Source organism: Elephas maximus, chromosome 4, assembly GCF_024166365.1.
Source record: "Elephas maximus indicus isolate mEleMax1 chromosome 4, mEleMax1 primary haplotype, whole genome shotgun sequence".
NCBI lineage: Eukaryota > Metazoa > Chordata > Mammalia > Proboscidea > Elephantidae > Elephas > Elephas maximus.
Genome location: NC_064822.1, coordinates 54596610 through 54613215, shown reverse-complemented (window position 1 = coordinate 54613215; position 16606 = coordinate 54596610). Strand labels below are relative to the sequence as shown.

General features: G+C 41.1%; 1 protein-coding gene and 1 pseudogene across 1 annotated transcript in view; both read right to left on the bottom strand.

Annotated features, from left to right (window-relative positions):
- LOC126075017 (aldo-keto reductase family 1 member C1-like) overlaps nt 1–16606 on the bottom strand; it is a 240869-nt gene that overhangs the window by 9768 nt on the left and 214495 nt on the right. The gene's annotated exons all lie outside the window — the stretch shown is intronic.
- The window catches only part of LOC126076226 (estradiol 17 beta-dehydrogenase 5-like), a 142113-nt pseudogene that overhangs the window by 11709 nt on the left and 113798 nt on the right, over nt 1–16606 (bottom strand).

Sequence of the window (16606 nt, the reverse complement as noted above, 5' to 3'; positions counted from 1 at the left end):
ACAAGGCTAAGATTTAGTCCGTCGCTAGCTAGCTCTGCCCCATCTTATTGCTAAACGTTCTTTAGAGTTGATTTCTTCCACCTTTATCACCGTCATAAACCTGTAACCGCATCCCTTTAACTTGGAAGACTTTAATAGTCTATGGTTATCGTTAGCATATTAATTCTTCCTTGGTCAAGAACCCCTGAAAACAGAGAACAAGAGGAAAGATTCAGGCACCTGGACCCCACACAAACCCTTAACACCTTTCTGATTCTATCAATGCACTATTAGAGGTACTGCTTTCTAGAATCTTCTGGTTTACAAAGACAAGATGAATAGGAAGGGAGGACAGCAGGCATGACCACAGAAAAAAGTGTGAAGAGCAGAAAGCAGAAGCAGCTGTGTTGGGTGGAAGAGGGTCATCTGGTTGCAGACAGGCTTGTATTTTAGCCCTGGCTTGGTCAGGATCATCTCCAGCTGCCTGTGGTTAAAGTTGGACATGCTGATGGACTTGGCCAATCCTGCATTCTTATAGTTTTCCAGGGCTTGGAGGAAGAAGGGGTTGTGAAGAATAATTTGTGTGATTTTTGCCATAGAACAAGAATAAATGAGAGAGCCATGATAAGGAACAGCATTCAAAAAATGATCATGAAATTACTGACATTGATTGTTATGAAGAGCAAAAGTAATACAGAAAACTTGGAAAGAGATGGTAGACAACAAAAATAGAATGTGCTTCATATTTAGGAAAATAGGAGAGAATATGGCACATCAAGACAAAGAGTGGCCTGTACTCATTGTTCCTGTATTTTCTCTTTCTCTGTCATATTTCAGCAAGGCTTCCCTCCCTGCCAATCCAACAAAACACCCAATGCCAAGGTCATGAATTGCTAACTCCAATGATGGATACTCCCTTTGACCTGTCAGTAGCCTAGGACACAGTTGATTACTTTTTCCTTGAGACACTTCTCTTGAGTCTCCTCTTACTTCCCAGGCTGTTCCACTTGTGAAAGCCTCATCATTTCCCTGACCTCTAATACTGAAAGGTTCCATGTCTCGGTCCTCAGACCTCGTTGCTTCTCTTATCTCCTCTCACTCCCAAGTGATCTATTATTATGCATGATTTTAAATACCATCTGTGTGCCTAGGTCTCCCAAATGATTTCTCTATCCTAGCTGTACTACCAAACCAAAAAAAACCAAACCCAGTGCCGTCGAGTCGATTCCGACTCATAGCGACCCTATAGGACAGAGTAGAACTCCCCCGTAGAGTTTCCAAGGAGAGCCTGGTGGATTCGAACTGCCAACCCTTTGGTTAGCAGCTGTAGCACTTAACCACTACACCACCAGGGTTTCCAGATGTACTACAAGACCTGCATATTCATATACTCTTAGATTCAACAGCTTCTTATCATCTGTATTTAGATGTCTGATTAGGCATCTCAAACCAAACAGGTCCAAAACTGAGCCTCCGGCCTCCCTCCCAACCTGTTTCTCCTGCAGCCTTTGTCTCAGTGAAGGCCGACAGCCACCAGCAATTTTTTCAGGGTAAGGACCTCAGGTTCAAGCTGGTACTTCTATTTGTCCTATGTCCTCCATCAAAACATTCTTTCATCCCTGATCTCAGAATTGATCCAGAGTCCTACTACTTCTTATCACCTTCGCATCTTCTATCCCACAATACCATCATTTCTCACCTGAGTTATGTCATGAACCTCCTATCTGATCTCCCTGGTTCTACTCGTAACCCCTCCAGGCAACTATCCATACAGCATTTAGACACATGATTTCCAACAGAGCTGACAAATAGTGATGATAGAAACAGTGCGTATCTACGCTGTCCAATAATGTAGCCACTAACCACAAGTAGCTACTTAGCAATTGACATGTGATGAGGAACTGAATTTTAAATTTATCTTTAATTAATTTTAAATACCAAATGTGGTAAGTGTCTGCAAATATAGAGTGATCCTCGAAAAAAAGAAAATCAGATAAAACTCCTCTAAAGCCTTGTAAGCTCACATTGAGTCAAAGTTATTCCTGTAAGACCTGCCATTTGCCATTTGAGCTTATCTCCTCCCACTCTTTTCTCTTTCAGCTTTATGAAAGTCCTTGGTGTTTTTGGATACAAAAGCACCCTACCTCCTAATGGACTTTCATTTGCTGTCACCTCTGCCCAGATACGCTTCCCCAAATATTTAATGTCTCACTCTTGTCTACAGATCTGGCTCAAATGTCTCCATATCAATTAAGCTTTCCCTTAGGCTTTATTTACACAAATACCCCCACTCATCCACTTCTTCCATAACACTCCATACCCTTTTTACCATAACTTCTTTATCCCTTTCATGACTCCTGGAACAGATGGTAACCCGCCCACTTTTTATGTCTCTTGAATTCTTTATACTTTTTCCAGTGTATTTGCTTTCCTCCAGTGGGGACTAGTGTAACAAGAAAGGTAAAAGAGACATTCATTGAGGCAAAATAGCTTGGGTATTAGACAAAACCAGAGGTGCCCCATGTACACAGATGGAAGGCGCCCAGCAATAAAGCTTGCTACCCAAGACTGGTGGGCTAGATAGGTTCCCACAAATCATGTATTTTCATACAATATTTCTTAAAAATCTAAATTGCCAACTCTAGGGAGACAAGATTTCATCATGGCCACGCTATGGTCAAGACAGGCCCTTGGCCGTGGTCCTAGAAAAGCTCCCACTGGCTCCAAGCTGATGAGAATTGGCCTGGGTCTTAGAACAACTCTCAGGCTTGGATCCCAGAATAATAACTCCCATCAGCCTTGAGCCCATGAGAAGAAGCTGCACTTGCTCCAGTTTGATAATGCTTGATTATGTAGGCCAAGTGCCTATACCCTTCTAACTCAAGGGCCTCAACGATCCATGCAAGTGCAATTACAATCATCAGAAGACCCATACCTGGGGCTCTCTTCCCTATGTGGGAAGCCACAATAATCTCCTTATTTCCTCACCTCAAGCCATCCCACCTGGAGCCAGTACCCTATAGTTACACTGGGAATGACAGATACCTCCCCGATGGTTTGGTATCTCCAGACCTTGGGGCTGCAGGGGGCAGTGTAATTTACAACTCACCCCTTGATTGCATCCAACCCCACCCAAGGTGTTAAAGGTAGTAAATCCTACTGACAAGACTATACTAGAAGGCAGTGTTTTCATGAGTCTGTGGTCTATTGTTACCCCTCCCTTAGACTATGTGAGACAACCTAACCAGGAAGGACCTGTGGGCCAAAGGGTACGGTATTGCAAGCCAGGACAAAAACCCCTACCAGGAGTAATATTGAGTGCTTCCACCACTAACGCCTGCATACTGCCTAAGGGTGCCGATTTGCCTACGTTGGTGCCTATACCTCTCTCTCTTTTCGCCAATAGGGTGGCAGGGAACCTCTTTGCAGCATGGGCTACTGAGATTGCCGCTGTTCACAACCGTAGTGATTGCTGGGTTTGCAGAGAGCTGCCTACATCGTCTGCTGCAGGCCTGCCATGGAAAATACAACCAGCTAACTGTACAGCATGGAGGAGTCTGGATCGGTGGCAAAACCACACCGGGAAATCCACTACCCCTTTCCCTGGGAAGCCCCCGTGCAACGGCAGTATGACCTTTATGACTTATACTGACACCCTCACTAAAGTTTTGTACCCTCTTATATGAGAACAAGTAAATAAGTCCTGACCTATTGCAGACACTGTATGGGATGGCCTAGGGTGGATGGTACCAGTAGCTGTTATCTTCTCACAACCTGCTCCCTATTGCCTAGAAAGAATAGGTGGCACCAAGCACATGGGTCGACTCCTCCCAGAACAACGTCAACAAGTTTGAAATATCACCAATTCCACTTGGCTGAGAAAGCAGGACAGTACCAAACCAAGTGCTTTCCCTGTCGCAGGTGGCTGGTTGTGGGTATGCGGACCCCATATTTACCCCACAACTGGACTGGCCTCTGTATCTGGGGCCGCCCCTATCTGCCTGGGACTATTTATAAACACCTTCCTAGCCATCCATCTAACTGGGAAACGGTTAAAGCACGCTGGACCCGCATGCGGCCTGCTGTGTGGTGGTTTTATCCCTTATCCATTTTTTCACCAGCTGCAGCTTCTATAGATATAGAATGGTAAGTAGAGGCATTAGCCAAACATACTGTTTGAGCTTTAAATAATACCCATTATGTGTTAACCCTTTTAAACCAAGAAACTTTGCAAATGAGAAAAGTAGTATTATGAAATAGGACGGTATTAGATATTCTCACTGCTGCACAGTGCCCTCATTTATACAGAATGTTGTGTCTGCATCCCTCATCATACTAAGAATATCACCTCTGCTCTCAAACAGCTACAAACCTACATCACTGAAATCAATCGCCTACAGATAGACCTCTTTTCACAGTGGCTCACCTCTTTGCCCACTACTTGGCGATATGTGTTTATAACCATTCTTGGCCTCATAGTTCGCAGTGTATGCTGTTGCTGTCTCATTTATTGCATCTGTGGGTTGGGATTGCAAGCTCAACTCTGGGCTCGAGGGACTATCGGGAAGAGGGGCGCGTAGATTGTGAGGGCCCCAATAAAACCAGAGTGGAGTGTAGGGAGACAAGATTTCATCATGGCCGCACTATGGTCAAGGCAGGCCCCTGGCCATGGTCCTAGAAAAGGTCCCACGGGCTCCAAGCCGATGAGAATTGGCCCGGGTCTTAGAACAACTTTCGGGCTTGGATCCCAGCATAACAACTCCCATTAGCCTTGGGCCGGTGAGAAGAAGCCGCCCTCGCTCGAGCTTGATTATGCTCAACCCCTGGGACCTAGGAAAACAGCTGCATGCATCCTTTGTTTTTGTCGCTCTTTAAATTTCTCTGCCTCTTTGGCTCGGTGTGGAAAATACTCCAGCCGGCCGCCAGTGGAGAGCAGCTGCTTGCTGGTGTAAGTAAGTTTCCCTGAATACATGCGTGAATCTGGAAAGGGGTACGTGTCAGTTTTCTGGATTATCTGCCAGGATGCACAGTGCGGGTCTTTCCTTGCTGGGGCTGTGCCCCAACACCAACCAAAAATTTAAACATACCCAGCATACATTCCACTACTAAAAACACATGGTATCAACAAAAAATTTAAAGCAGAAAATAATAGAGTCTTGAAAGGGTTATTTTTCTCCACAGACTTATCACCATCTGACAAATTACATAGTAACCATTTTACTTTTTTATCTTTTTATAGGTACCTTTTTTTCTTGTCTCCTCTTGCTTAGATACAAGATCTGTGAGAAGAGGTACTTTTGTTTCACTATGTTTCACCTCCCCCACAGTAGTTGTATGATAAAAATTTTTTATTAATAGGTGAATATCATAATTCTAAGCCTATGTAATAGACAGAATATAGCAAATCTGTCAGAATATCTTCAGCTAAATTCTAGAAGTAGGTGGTGAAATGGTAAACATACAGTAGTTCATCACACAGCACCGAATTGTAAGTCAGGCAATAGGCAGGTAGCCAGGGCTTTGAGGAAATCTAAGAGGAAGATCTCTCTCATCTCCTGACACGGCAGGTGAACAGATGTATTTCCCAGATGCAGGACTCTAGAGGGAGAGTAAGGTATTGATAGTCATCCAATTAACATAGTATGTTGTTCTGTTAAACTTACTAATGAAATTATGTTACACAGATGATTCTGCTACCTAGTTTATGGTAATAGATGTCCCAGATATGACATTCACTAAACAAAAGATTTTTCGAAAAATTTAATTTCAGGCCCCCAAAGCCTGTGAGAAAGTCCATGGAAGTTACACATCTTACTCTCATTTCCAGGGTGGTTTATGCTAGAGTTAGGACTGTACTTGATGGTCCAAATATCTATGTTTTCTAAAATTTGAGGTGGTGCATGCACTGATCTTGGAAACACATGATATTAAAAGTGATTGTGTCAAAATAACTTTAAACGTATCTTCCTGTTTCCTGTATCCTTCAAGACCAGATAGAAAATTTTCCTCCTTCGACCCTCCACGAGTAGCTTTACTGGCTTACTGAGCCAGTAGTCTTTGGATTGTGTGAGTTTCTTTTGTGGAGGATGGCCCTACCCCGTGCGACCAGGAAAGTGCTACTTGGAAACCCTATGGTGTATGCGCAGGAAGTGAAGGTGATTGTGATGAATACTTTGTTGTGAGAAGGGGTTGGTTCAATCTTTCCAGAGTGAGGGCAAATTTGTATAACATTGAGGGGCACATAGGAGTTGTCTCTTAGTCAGAAGTTCTTAACCAGGGGAATTCCTGTATTGTTTTAGAGTAGGGAACACCGAAAAATAGTTGTGCTAGGAGGGCCCCATTATAGGTAATAGAAGGAGGTGGCCTCTATCCACTTAGCATGGACTTTAGTGCTCAACTCCTAGAAATTTTTTGGTTTGCTTCTCCTAACATTTAGATACTTTTCTACTGGTTGAGAATGTAATGACCACAGGGGCAAAAACTCCCTTTCTTCTTGGATTTCCCTTTTATCTGAACTACTCACATAAATGCTATTATTAATTTGAATATATTGTAATACATCTACTGAACAATAGAAGGAAATGACTGGAGATTAAAAACCATTATCAAGTAACAAGTATGCACATCATCTGAATTATGTTTAGTAGAGTATACAAAGCAATTTCACAAATTTCATCTAATTCTATCCTCAATTCAACCTATGAGGGAACAATTAGTATCTCTTTTGTGTCGTTAACTGAAAGAAAAAAGGTTTTGAACATATTAACATGTACTAGACACAACTGAAAAGATGTTAGATGCATCTTGTTAATACCCAAATAGCTCTCTAGTATGGTTCTCTGTATCGACAGAGGTGAAACTTGAGATCCAGAATGTTAAGAAATTTTACCAAATCACATTGATAATAAGAATAGCCATAATCTGAACATAGATCTGTGTGATTCTATCATCCATGCAAAATCACAGTACTTTGGGTTGAGGCTTAGAAAACAAAATAAAGTCATAAAATTTGAGCATAGCAATGGTTAAAAAAGCCATCCTCTCTCTCTTCTTTTGTCACTAGATTCAGTACATGAATATGTGTGAATAAAAGTTGTACAAACAAGCATAACTCACCAAAGGGCTCAACCAATCATATAACTCATTTCCACACCCAATCTATTGCAGAAATACGCACACACACACCATATATGCAGCACCATTGAAGTGTAGAATATGTCTTCTCTCTTCACAATGCCGTCAGCAATCTTGCTTTGGATAGCTTGCTCAACTTTCTCTTCATTTTTGTACAGACAAGCTGAATCAATATGATGAAACCCAGCATCAATAGCTAATTTGGTTGCCTCCTCAGCTTTACTCTTAGGCACTTAAGGAGAAACAAAAGATAGTATTGAGGGATCTACTTGACTGAGAGGTAGTTTGTGCCACAAGCACTGCCCTTCACCAGAATGAACCATTCCCTTATGTCTAATGTTAGCTCAGCATGTAAGGTGACACACCTGTTTTCCTGGGGCTTTTTCAGTTTTAGTAATGAAAATCGGGCAAACCAGGAATCCCTTCAGTTCTCAGAAAACTGGCTAGTTTTTTACAGGCATTTGAAGTCCTCAAGGCCACCCTTACGTTCAGGGGATTGGCTAGATGACTTACAGTTCCCAGCATCTGGTTGGTATGATTTATTCAGTGAAGTGATATACAGCAAACTCAGCAAAGGGACAAGGTGTATGGGGCGAGGTACAGAGCAAACCATATACCAGTTTCCAAGAGTTTCCAGCGGAGTCACACAGAGTAGGCTTAATTCATCCAGCATGAAATTTTGACAGCACATAGGGAATGTGGACTACAAACCAAGCTCATTAGAAAGTCAGCACCCTAGGTTTTTACTGGGGGCTGGTCACATAATTACCTTCCCAGAATGAGAGCAGATATTTAGCATAAACCTCATTGTTTATACAAACAGATTAGACACAACCACCATTGTCAGGTAGGGAATGATGACATCCCTCCCGAAATCCAATTTCTTAACTCCAATCAGGGCTATCCAGGCAAACAGACATTTCTGAGGACAGTGTTGTTGTTGTTGGGTGCCATGGAGGCAATTCAATTCCGATTCATGATGATCTCATGTGATAGAGTAGAACTGCCCCATACGGCATTTGCAGTATAATGAATTAACATGGCCCTTCTAGCCATGGTTTTGTGACTCATGATTGAGTCAGACTATGCAATTATTTGTATATACAGGTACATGGAACCTGTGATAGTTTTGGTTACGTGTCGACTTGGCTAGGCCATGATTTCCAGTATTGTATGGTTGTCCTCCATTTTATGTGTTGTGGTCCTGACCTCTACATGTTGATTGGGCAGGATTGATATAGGGTGTGTCTTGGATCCCAGTCTTGCAGAAGGGCATGGCTCAAGTCCTACCCTTACTCAAGTTATGCCCTTCCCTGGAGTGTGGCCTACATCTAAGATATATGGGTGTGTCCTAGTGGGGCTCACTCTCTCTGCATCTGGATCCCTGCCTCTGGTTTGTGATCGGTTGACCTCTGGTTCTTGGGACTCAGCCAGAGACTTGCTGTCTTACCTGCTGATTCATCGCTGGCCTCCACAGACCCTGGAGCTGATGGTCTATCATGTGACCTGATTTGCCAGCTTCCACAGCCTTTGAGCAGGCAGCCTGTGGTCTGAACTGCCATTTTGGGTTGTCAGCCCCTGTAGCTGTGTGGGTCGTGAGAAGCCTATACTTGACCCACGAATTTGGGACTTCCCAGCCTCCACAACTGCATGAACCATTTCCTTTATACGATTTGTGAGTTTTGTGAGATGTTGCAGCAAATTAGGGAACCGAAAGATGGAAGGGAGAGGGAATAGTTGATGTTAGAGTTCATGGAGGGGTACAGCAGCTTGGAAAAGTTGGACATTTGGGACATCTTTAACCTCCACCTCCATAGGAACCAGATTTGTGCTGATCCTTAAAAAAAAATTTATTCTTTGAGTATTGTTGGCTGTAAGTTTATGGGAGCAGATCACCAGGACTTCCTTGCGTGCAGTTTCCAGGTAGTTTCTAACTGCTAACCTTCCATTTAGCAGTTGAGTGCTTAACTGTTGGGCCACCAGGGCTCCTTCTAAGGACAGTAGTCTACTATTTTAATTCTTTTCTACACAGCCACTCTATTTGGGTAAAAAAATAAAAACAAAAAAACCAAGCCCACTGCCAAGGCTAAATATTAGGAATAAAATGTGTCATCTAAAATTCATACATAAGATTCGTACATAAGAAATTAACTGTAGACTTAAGGGAAAAGTAAAGTAGGTGTCTGCCCTGAAAACCAAGGCCAATTCAATTAGTGAAGTAATAATAATGAAATTTAAAATGATTGGTTTGCCTGCTGAAAGGTGGAGAGAGATTTTTAAAGTGCATTTGATAAACGACAAAAAGAAAAATGAAGCAAAATATTTTAATTTTTTTCAAGTTTTTCAGAATCTTTGTTTCTCAATCTAATCACCAAGAACTAGATACTCAGTCCTTACTGCCCTCTGACGGTCCCCAGCCATGCTCTTGCCTTACATGTCCCAGCACGAGCATGTTACAAGTCTGAAGCCACAGGGCTGTCCTTGAACCTTCCCTCTCCTTCATTCTCCTTTGCACTGCTAAGTAGACAAGTCCCGTCACCTGTTCCTTATAATATCTCTTGGATATTTCCTTCCATATTATAGATGAGAAAAGTGAGGCGTAAAAGTTCAGTCCCAAGTTCTTTGTCACACTGCTAAGTAGTCTGAAAGACAAATTTGAAATGCAGATTATCTGGCTCCCAATCTAGTGATTTGCCCACTTTGCTCCCTCTTATGTGAGCAGACCGACTCTACTTATTCGCTTCAAATCTAAGGTACATTAACAAGGACCAAGTATTAAAGGCCTGCCCTTGAAATGTGGTAACTTTTCCTTTAAAAATAGGTTATATTTTCTTTTAGGATGAGTTTTCCTGCAGTGAGAGATGTGTGAGGAAAACTCAGCTTAGTCCAGGTGTACCATATATTGCCTGGCACTCTTGGGTTAGTTAAATTTCTCTTCAGAATCTACCACACATTATCCTAAATTATTAGAAGATATTTACTGAATAAGTATTGACCATTTGGTAGATTAGAAACCTCCAGGTACTAATTCTCTTTTGCTATTTGCTCCTAATGAAGCCCCTTCTTGACCATTTGAAACAGACATTTTATACCACATACACACACCTACAGACACACATGACTTACCAGAGTTTTTCAGAAAATCCAACCGTCAATAAAGAATCAAAAGTAAAAATTAAAAGGAAGATTATCACTTTACTTTGTCCATCAACAAAGTTGTTTTTCTTTCCTCTTTCTTCGCTCTAAAATAAAAATATTCAGTCTTGTCAAGGCTTCAATAAAATAGGCAGTTTGGCGTGGTGCTTTTTGGAGGAAAAATGATTAACGGTTTTTGGACTTCGTTTTGCAGTATGCGACCAGGGTCCTAGAGTCGTTTATACATTTCACCCAGTTATGTAACTTTTAGAAATATATCATAAAATAACTAGCCGAAAGTGAAGAAAAATATTTTTTATAATTTCTATTGTTATCTATTATTCACGAAAGAAAACAAAAAACTGGAGTCAAATGAAATTACTATGAATTTGGGAAATGCGAGGTAAACCGAGTGGAAACCCTGGCGGCGTAGTGGTTAAGTGCTACGGCTGCTAACCGAAGGGTGGGGAGTTTGAGTCCTCCAGGCGCTCCTTGCAAACTCCATGGGGAAGTTCTACTCTGTCCTATAGGGTCGCCATGAGTTGGGATCGACTGGACTGTACTGGGTTTGGGTTTTTTTTGTTTTTTTTGAGGTAAACCCGCACATGAAATACTATGAAGCTTAAAAATTAAACATTTCCATTGTATTTAGGAAGAATTAAAAATACAGAATAAAAGGATATTCATGTGTTGATCACAAAAGCAGGGTATGTATTGTGTACACAGAATAACGTCCTGTGATAACAGATTATGCATGGCGGGGGGCAAGGCCCCAAACTGTTAACAGTGATTTTCTCTGGATGGTGGGGCTGTGTGTGATCTTTTATTCTCTTACTGATACTTCTCAAACTGTTCTAGAATGAATATATATCACATTTTAGTCACAGCAAAGTGTTTACTTGTAAAGAGGGAAAATATCCGCCTTGGCATAACTAAATACAATAGAGTTTCCTGGGTCATTGCCCAACACTCTACACTTTGATCTCAGACTGCCTTTGTTCACCAGACAGAAACCTTGCTTGCTGTTGTTCTTCACAACAAAGACTAAGAAACTCTTCCATCCACAATTAAGCCTTTGATCACCCCTCCAATTTGATACAAATTTTGAATTTCAGACTTCCCCTGGCATTGACCTGGGTTGGATTTCCTGAACACTGCCACCTCTCTTTTCTCCCTCGAGATCAAATTTTTTTGGACAGCGTTCGATTTAGGGTCTGAAGAAATCCAAATCCTGGTGCCTCCCACATGGCCTAGCTGGATAAGCCAGAGTTTGTCAAAGTCTCTGTTGGAACTGTCTGGCCTTAGGGACCAGAATTACCTGCTTCCCCACACCACATCTAGCAATTCTGGGATGTCTCTCAACAACCTTCAGCAGTGGCTTCTGCTGATCCTCTGATTTCTATGTGACTGGAATTTCCCCATAGACTGTGTCAGAAATAGCTAGTAATTCTGTAGGCAGGGTGATCCTTAGTCCTATGTGCAGCTGTTATGAAGTGTCTTGGTTATTTCCCCACTTTCTCTGTTCCTCCACTTCCCCCTACTTTAGAGATACCACACCCACCTCCCGTGCTACCATGATTCCAGGAGAAATGAAATCTTGGAGCAGCACTTAAAGACTTTCTGGGCTTAAGGGGGAGCTTGAAGGCCCATTTAAAGCACAGAGTAAGTGAAAGCATCAAGTGACACACATTGTTGTGGCGATGGGTAAAAATCTTTATTGGAAAAGAGACTTACTAATCTATAAGGAAAATTCTCAGATTCTATTAAGTTAAATGCTAAAGGACTCGTCTGTGACTAAAATGCATTACAAATGTAGGTTGGGTATTCATCCAGCCTGGGCTTCGGTGAGAGCAATTTCATCATGTGGTTGTCCTAATCACCTCATTATGCTACCTCTGATAGCTAGACATGTTTTCCCTAGATAGAATACACAAATTTCCACCCACAAATTCAGGTAGGTAAAAAGTTAGCACAGTTTTTTGTTTTCTTGAAATTGGTTTTATTCTGGCCTTTTCTATCTTGATCATTCATGGTGACTGTCATGGAGAAGATCCTACTGTCTCAAGACATAGGACCAAGGCCTTGAGAGGTTCCTCTGGTCATCGCTCAGTGTTTACACCGAGAAACCAATTGTTCCAAATCATTTGATCGTTTGAGGTGTGTAAGAAGTAAGCACGTGCCCTTGTCCATGCTCTTTGGCACAGCGCTCTGAGGTTGGCTCCAGAGGGAAGGAAGTGTTTTCTGCCTTGACACCTCAAAGTCTAAATATGGATGTAGAAGAGTAACCACTGAAAAAGACTTAACATAATTGCCTGAAAGAGTAATGGTGAATGTTTCACAATTGTAATTGTTCTTGAAGGAAAACCCCTGTTTTAGTTACCTAGGGCTAACATAACAAAAAAATACCAGAAGTGGGTGGCTTCAGAGAAGAGCAAAATTTTTCTGTCATGATTCTGGACTTTAAAAGCCCAAATCAGAGTCTTAGCTATGTCAATTCCTTCTCTGGGGCTCTCTCCTAGCTTCCTGTGTTTTGGCGTTCCTTTGCTTGTAAAGTCTTCCTCACATGTCTTCCCCCTGTGTGTTTGTCTCTGTGTCTATTTGTTTTTTTTGGGGAGGGGGGAGGGGAAGACATGTATAATTGATTTAACTATTTATTTTTAGTATTTCTCTCCTTTTCTTTTTTATTTAATTAAATTTTACTGGGCTTTAAGTGAAAGTTTATAAACCAGGTCAGTCTCTCACACAAAAATTAATGTACACCTGGCTATACACTCCTAATTGCTCTCCCTCAAATGAGATAGAACAGTTCTTCCCTCCACTTTCTCTCCTTGTGTCCATTCGGGAAGCTTCTGACCCCTCTGCCCTCTCATGTCCCCTCCAGACAGGAGATGCCAACGTAGTCTCATGTGTCTACTTGATCCAAGAAGTTTGTTCTTCAACAGTATAATTTTTCATCCCATATTCCAGAGCAATCCCTGTCTGAAGAGTTGGCTTTGGGAATGCTTCCTGTCTTGGGCAAATAGATGGTCTGGGGACCATGTCCTCTGGGGTCCTTCTAGTCCCAGTCTGACCATTAAGTCTGGTCTTTCTATGAGAATTTGAGGTCTGCATCCCATTGCTCTCCTGCTCCATCAGGTGTTTCCTCTCAGGGCGGTCATTGGCTGTGGTCAGGCACCATCTAGTTCTTCTGGTCTCAGGCTGATGTAGTCTCTGATCTACACGGTCCTTTCTGTCTGTTAGGCTCATAATTACCTTGTGTCTTTGGTGTTCTTCATTCTTCCTTGCTCCAGATGGGTTGAGACCAACTGATGCATCTTAGATGGCTGCTTGCTAGAGTTTAAGACCCCAGACACCTCTCTCCAAAGTGGGATGTGGAATGTTTTCTTAATAGATCTTATTGTGCTAATTGAGTTAGATGTCCCCTGAAACCATGGTCCTTAAACCCCCACCCCTGCTACACTGACCTTTGAAGCATTCAGTTTATTCAGGAAACTTCTTTGCTTTTGGTTTAGTCCAGTCGTGTTGACCTCTCCTGTATTGTGTATTGTCTTTCCCTTCACCTAAAATAAAACTCATCTACTATCTAATGAATTGACTTGACAGCAGTGGTGGTGGGTAATTAGTGAATATCCTTCACCCTCCCTCCCTCCCCCGTCTTGTAACCATCAAAGAATATTTTCATCTCTGTTTAAACTATTTCTTGAGTTCTTATAATAGCAGTCTTATACAATATTTGTCCTTTTGCAACTGACTAATTTCACTTAATATTATGTCTTCCAGATTTCTCCATTTTATGAAACGTTTCATGGATTCATCATTGTTCTTTATCAATGCGTAGTATTCCTTTGTGTGACTATACCATAATTTATTTATCCATTCATTCATTGATGGGCACCTTGGTTGCTTACATCTTTTTGCTATTGTAAACAGTGCTGCAATGAATGTGGGTGTGCATATATTTGTTTTTGTAAAGGCTCTTATTTCTCTAGGATATACTCCAAGGAGTGGGATTGCTGGATCATATGGTAGTTCTATTTCTAGTTTTTTAAGGAAGCACCGAATGATTTCCAAAGTGGTTGTACCATTTTACATTCCCACCAGCAGTGTATAAACGTTCCAGTCTATCCACAACCTCTCTAACATTTATTATTATTATTATTTTTAATGCCAGCCTTATTGAAGTGAGATGGAATCTCATTGTAGTTTTGATTTGTGTTTCCCTAATGGCTAGTGATTGTGAGCATTTCCTCATGTATCTGTTAGCAGCCTGAATGTCTTCTTTAGTGAAGTGACTGTTCGTATCCTTTGCCCATTTTTTAATTGGGTTATATGTCTTTTTATAGTTGAGTTTTAGCAGAATCATGTAGATTTTAGAGATCCGGCTCTGATTGGAAATGTCATAGCTAAAAACTTTTTCCCAGTCCGTAGGTAGTCTTTTTACTCTTTTGGTGAAGTTTTTGGATGAGGATAAGGGTTTGATTTTTAGGAGCTCCCAGTTATCTGGTTTCTCTTCTGCATTTTTAGTAATGTTTTGTGTACTGTTTATGCCATGTATTAGGGAGAAACCCTGGTGGTGTAGTGGTTAAGTGCTATGGCTGCTAACCTAAAGGTCAGCAGTTCAAATCTGCCAGGTGCTCCTTGGAAACTGTATGGGGCAGTTCTGCTCTGCCCTATAGGGTCACTATGAGTTGGAATCGACTCGATGGCAACAGGTTTTTTTTTTTTTTTTAACATTGTCCCTATTTTTTATCCCATGATCTTTTTTGTTTTAGATTTTATGTTTAGGTCTTTGATCCATTTTTAGTTTGTTTTTATGCATGGTGTGAAGTATGGGTCTTGTTTCATTTTTTTGCAGATGGATATTCAGTTATTCCAGCACCATTTGATAAAAAGACTGTCTTTTCCCCAATTAACTGACTTTGGGCCTTTGTCAAATATCTGCTGCTCATATGTGGATGGATTTATGTCTGGATTCTCAATTCTGTTCCATTGGTCTATGTATCTGTTGTTGTACCAGTACCAGGCTGTTTTGACTACTGTGGTGGTATAATAGATTCTAAAATCAGGTAGTGCGAGGCCTCCCACTTTGTTCTTCTTTTCAAGTAATGTTTTACTTATCTGGGGTCTCTTGCCCTTCCATATGAAGTTGGTGATTTGTTTCTCCATCTCATTAAAACATGTCGTTGGAATTTGGATCAGAATTGCATTGTATCTGTAGATGCCTTTTGGTAGAACAGACATTTTTACAATGTTAAGTTTTCCTATCTATGAGCAAGGTATGTTTTTCCACTTATGTAGGTCTTTTTTTGGTTTCTTGCAGTAGTGTCTTGTAGTTTTCTTTGTATAGGTCTTTTACGTCTCTGGTAAGATTTATTCATAAGTATTTTATCTTCTTGGGGGCTACTGTAAGTGGTATTCATTTTGTGATTTCCTCTTCGATATTCTTTTTGTTGGTGTAGAGGAATCCAACTGACTTTTATGTGTTTATCTTGTATCCTGATACTCTGCTGAACTCTTCTATTCGTTTCAGTGTAGTTTTTTTTGAGGATTCTTTAGGGTTTTCTGTGTATAAGATCATGTCACCTGCAAATAGAGATACTTTTACTTCTTCCTTACCAATCTGGATGCCTCTTATTTCTTTATCTAGTCTAATTGCTCTGGCTAAGACCTCCAGCACAATGTTGAATAAGAGTGGTGATAAAGGGCATCCGTGTCTGGTTCCCATTCTCAAGGGGAATGCTTTCAGAATCTCTCCATTTAGGATGATGTTGGCTGTTGGATTTGTATAAATGCCCCTTATTATGTTGAGGAATTTTCCTTCTATTCCTATTTTGCTGACAGTTTTTATCATGCATGGGTGTTGAACTTTGTCAAATGCCTTTTCTGCATCAATTGATAGAATCATGTGGTTCTTGTCTTTTGTTTTCTTTATACGGTGGATTACATTAATTGTTTTTCTAATGTCGAACCATCCCTGCATACCTGGTATGAATCCCAGTTGGTCATGGCTAATTATTTTTTTGCTATGTTGTTGAATTCTATTGGCTAGAATTTTCATGAGGGTTTTTGCATCTAAGTTCATGAGGGATATAAGTCTGTAATTTTCTTTTTTCATGGTGTCTTTACCTGATTTTGGTATCAAGGATATGCTGACTTCATAGAATGAGTTTGGTAGTATTCTGTCCTTTTCTATGCTCCGAAATACCTTTAGTGAAATACCTTTAGTGGCATTACCTCTTCTCCTGAAAGTCTGGTAGAATTCTGCAGTGCAGCTGTCAGGGCCAGGGCTTTTTTTGTTGGGAGTTTTTTGATTACCTTTTCTATCTCTCTCTTTTTTTTTTTGTTATAGGTCTATTTA